Source organism: Lactuca virosa, chromosome 9 (assembly GCF_052849685.1).
Source record: "Lactuca virosa cultivar CGN04683 chromosome 9, Lactuca_virosa_CGN04683_v6, whole genome shotgun sequence".
Classification (NCBI taxonomy): domain Eukaryota; kingdom Viridiplantae; phylum Streptophyta; class Magnoliopsida; order Asterales; family Asteraceae; genus Lactuca; species Lactuca virosa.
In genome coordinates this window covers 115,109,287-115,114,368 of record NC_136434.1, presented here as the reverse complement: position 1 = coordinate 115,114,368, position 5,082 = coordinate 115,109,287, and the positions used below count along the sequence as shown (strand labels likewise).

At 35.5% G+C, this 5,082-nt stretch overlaps 1 non-coding gene across 1 annotated transcript; it reads right to left on the bottom strand.

The window, feature by feature from the left end:
* Positions 1-4,758: 4,758 nt before the first annotated feature.
* Positions 4,759-4,864, bottom strand: LOC145141466 (small nucleolar RNA R71). Its single transcript, XR_013722675.1, has one exon. It is a non-coding gene; the product is annotated as a small nucleolar RNA R71 (small nucleolar RNA).
* Between the last annotated feature and the right edge of the window lie 218 nt (positions 4,865-5,082).

Below are 5,082 nucleotides of genomic sequence, written 5' to 3'. Positions count from 1 at the left end.
CTGTAGGCCAACATACCCAGGGCGGACCGGATATCCTGAAGGCCCAGCAAGCGGTCCGGATAGGCTAAAGGCCCCAAGAGGGCGGACCAGACGTGCCGAGGCTCGGAGAGTGGACCAGACCGACTGAAGGCCCGGTGTGGGCGGACCAGTCATACTGTAGACTCAGAGGGTGGACCAGGTGGATTGAAGGCCCGGTGCGGGCGGACCAATCACACTGTAGACTCGATGTACATGGCTAGACTCGGAGGGTGGACTAAAGGCCCGGTGCGGCGGACCAGTCACACAGTAGACCCGATGTGTATGGCTGTTCTATTTGTGATATGAGTATGTTTATGTGTGGTTGGTATTTTGGGGGTAACTCACTAAGCTTTCAGGTTTACAGTTCAGTGTATTGTCTCAGGTACTTCAGGAGATCGTGGCAAGGCGAAGGCGTGATCGTACCGCTCCTCATGTTTTATGATTTATGTGATATGGTTCTGGGGGATACTCTGATGTTTAAACTATTTTGAAAACGAGATGTATGAACTTAATGGTTTTTGAATGAATTAAAATGTTTTAATTTGGCTCAATTTTTATGGGTGTTACAGAGTACTGCAAATCTCCTTTAGGTTGCTTTAGCTAGTTTTGACTTTCATTTTTGTGCCTAACAAGGGTAAAAATAAATGATTTTACAAAAATCATATCTCTCTCATACGGATCCCGTTTTCGACATTCTTTATCCTAAAGTTTTTATCTTAAAGAGTACTACGAATCTCCTTTTTGCACTTTTAGTTGAAACTCAACGAATCTCTAAGTACCGTTTTGACGTAATTAATTTTAATTACGTGGTTGATTTTTATTTTAATAAAATCCATAACTTTTTCCTTTGGAGTCAGATTTTTACAAGTCTTATATATCATTGGGATCACGTTAACGAGTACTTTCCAAAAATGTTAACCAACTTACAAGACGATACAACTTTTTGGACGCTTATTTTTTAGCCTAATAGTCGTTTTAACAATAAATGTGATGGTACATTTGATTTTTATTATCTCAAAATCAAATATTACAATATTAAGCTATTACATCTATTTTTCCTACTCTCTCCTAACGGTGATCAGTAAAGGAATCCTCTCGGTTGTCACAGAATATACTAGCTATTCTCTATCACACTTCTCCAAATTTGATAAAGTTCTTGTATATAAAGTTGCATAAAATCGTCTACTGGATTTATTGTAGGGGCCATACATAATACTAGTATCTCTTTTAGGACCTTTCTCGACCAAAAGTTTAATCTCCTCATAATTAATTTCCCCCCTTCTTGGATCACATATATCCACAAGCTCTTTAACGGGTTCTTGCTCTTCTGTCTCTTCTACTTCTACTTCTACATGTTCTTGGTGTTCAACATGAACAGACTCTTCAACAGGTTGTCTATGTATAAACTTATCTAGAGCACCAACGTCGGCTTTTCTCTTTTCCTCATCTAGTTTTCTATTTTTACGTTTTTGAATACCGGATGGTTGTTTAAACTTCAGCACTACAAGTTCATTACTTTCAACTTTCAATATTCAACTAAATACAATAAACATAATCTAATAATTTGATTTCAGCATATGATAATCTATTATAATCTGTTTTATAATCTATCACTAAAGTTAATAAGGTAGTATTAATATAATGAGGAAATGTCATTACTTAAAACGACAAATTGGTGTTTTATTGATTGAACACTAGCTTTGACACAAGCTGAAATAATGATTATTAAAAGAAAAATGGATTGGTCAAAGTTGGGGTTTAATTGTCTCTATTTCACCAATGAGATTACCTTTATGTAATTTGGGGAAGGCTTATTCTAAGGTGCTACTGTTGGCATCGTTTATTTGAGGTGCTACTATAAGTATTTTTATTATTAGTTGCACTTTGGATATTAATTAAATCCATTGTTGTGTCATCAAATCAATCAAGTTAATTTATGGTGTGTCTTTGGACTTGGTTGCATGTCCACTTTGTGGAGTTGAAGAAGAAAGAAATGATCATCTTTTGGTAACTTGTGATTTGGAAAAATTGATGTTGATCCAAATTGGGAACCGGTTTTCTTTGAATTCCTTCGACCCATCATGAGTTAAAGAAGTTCTTTTAATCGTATTAGGAGTTCACGATTACAATCAAAGGTGCTAAATGCAATTGGCAATTACTGATTTCTATAATGATTCAAGTTCAACATTCAATTATAAACTATTAATCTGAATAACCGATTACCTGATATTTTGAATGGTTGTTGGATAATTGACGATGATTGGTGAACGATCAATGCTTCTCTTCTGCTGGGCTGCTGCAAATTGGTAATCTGCGATGCGCTACAGCGCTATTGAGTAATGTCTTTTGTTTGTTCGCTGAAGCCTCTGCGTGTGGACTAAGTAACCATCAAGATTTTATATTTGGGTTGCCTGCAATTGAATATATGATATTGCCATATTTATACACATTTTTAGGCAATATTTTAATACATTTTAACTAATATTTTGGTTAATTACAAATATATATGATACTTATTGAATCAAAGTGTATTTTGCAGCCAATTGGAACACTCTTGAAGAATATGGACCATAATTGACAAGAATTGGAACTTTGGAGGATTAAAGATTAAAAGAAGGAAATTTCAGCGAAAAACCCAACTCACGACGTGGCCCTCAACCTCACAACATGGGGAGGGTATTCTAGAATATTAGCATACAGGAAGTCAGAATTCTTGTCCAATACGGATAACTACTGAGCTCACGACGTGAAACATTAATTCTCACGACGTGAGCAACGAATTTTCCAAAACAATAAATATTCCTTCACTCTTACGATTTTGGAAGGCTTTTGGAGAGTTTTCTGGAGGAGTATTATTCTGAGAAACCGATTTTAGGGTCCAGAAAGTGCACAAAACATCCTTTTGAAGGAGAATTACTTAGAGATCAAGAGATTGAAGGACACATCATCACATTGGTTTGGTTTACTTTAATTATGTTGATTTCTATTGAGATTGTGTCTATGTTTTCAGCCATGAGTAGTTGAATTTAGTTGCTTTCGTTTAGCTAGATGAAACTTTAACTCTATGGTTTAATTAACTAATTTATGGATTTTTAATAGTTGGTTTTATGCTTGTGTTTGATTATCATTACCTAACATGTTAATATTTGTGACTTTGATTGTTTGAATTTAGGTTCTGTGTAGCTTAGTGACCATTAAATTACATGAACTTGTTATTTAGTAGTTTAGTGACTATTAAATTGCTAGAACTAGGATCGACCAAATCTTAGATAAATAATAAAAGTAACTAATTTAGTTGTGTTGGAGAACATAAATTATGACCATAATTGTGTTTGCTTAGATAAATCTTACATAGCCCATCTATAATTAATAATTAATTTTGTGTTTTACTTATGTATGACCATACAAGGTAGTTCATGAATTGGTAAAAATATAAGTAAATTTGGACTTGAATTGTTAATTACATAATAATTGGCGACCAACTTAAATAATCCATAATTAGTAGCTAAACATAGAGGTGAAGTGGATTCATACTAAACGGAAGTGTTTTTAGAATATTGACTAAAACTATTAATTAATTGTTTAAGTTTGTCTGAACTTGTAAAATCAGATATAATTTTTTTTGAAATTTTTCTTGTTTTTAGATTAATCTATTAGTAGTTAGGTTAGTAAATTAAATCTGTTCCCTGAGTTCGATACCTGACTGTTAGTGCTATAATATTTGCGAGAAGTTACACTGCCTTAAGTTGTAATAGTTAGTTAGATAGTTGGTTAAAACTAGTGTAAGAAATTACGCATCAAGTTTTTGGCGCCGTTGCCGGGGAACGACTATTTTAGTTTTTAATTTAATTGCTTTAGGTTAATCGATCCTTTTTGTTGGTTTAAACCTGCAAAAAGTTAATTTTTAGCATTAGTTTTTTTTTGAATTATTGAACTCACGACGTGAGCTCTTAAAGCTCACGACCTGGGCTCAGCTGTTTCACATTTCCTTTCGTTTTTGCTTACTGCTTAGTTTATCTACTTCACCACGAGGTGGCATCATTACCACGACGTGGTGAACGTTCAGTAGGAATTTTTAATTTGTTTTTGTTCGTTTTTACATTTTTATTTTTGTTTTTATTGCAATAATTTATGACCCGTGGATCCAGCACACCATTGACACCACCACTTGAAGATCCAGAGTCAGTTTTTCATAGAAAGAAGGGCAAGAACGTAGGAGGAACAAGCAAATTTCCAAAAGAATAGAGAAAAATCAAATTCTTTGAGAAGACTCTTACCAAAAAGGAATCGAGTTACGAGCCCGAATCAGAAACCGACAAAAGTAGTGAACCCGGAAGCGAGCCAAAAGACAAAATGACGGACATAGCTGACATGACAATGGAGGCCTACAAGAAAATAATACGAGAGGACACCAGTCCTGGACTTATGCAACCCGCAACTCCCGCTACTGCTACCTTCGAGCTTAAGGGACATATCCTTACTGCGCTAAAGGATATTAATCCATTTTCCGGAAAAGACCATGAAGATGCATATAAGCACCTCGATGAATTCAATGACATAGCCAACTATTTCAACATTCCTAATGTTCCTCGAGAGACTATCTTGTTAAGAATGCTTCCGATTACTTTTAAAGGAGCAACTAAAGACTAGTTGAAGGCACTTTCACCAGGCTCAATCACCACTTAGGCACAAATGCGTGAAGAGTTCCTCCAACAATTTTGCCCATCATCTAAAGTTTCTAAATTCAAGAAGGCCATAGCGAACTTTGAGCAACAAGTAGGGAGTCCTTATACGAGGCTTGGGAAAGATACAAAGGGCTAATAAGAAATTGCCCCCAAAATGATCTAAACAAGCAACAAGAGGTCTTGATCTTCTATGATGGGGTGAACATCACGATAAGGAAACTCCTTGATTCACAAGGACCTTTAACTAATAAGAATCCCGTTGAATTTAAATAATTAATTGAAGAGTTTGCAAAGCATTCACGGGAATATCACAACCCTTGTAAAGATGGAACTAGGGGGATCGGGAATGGTGCTTCGGAAGATATGGCAACGGTAATAA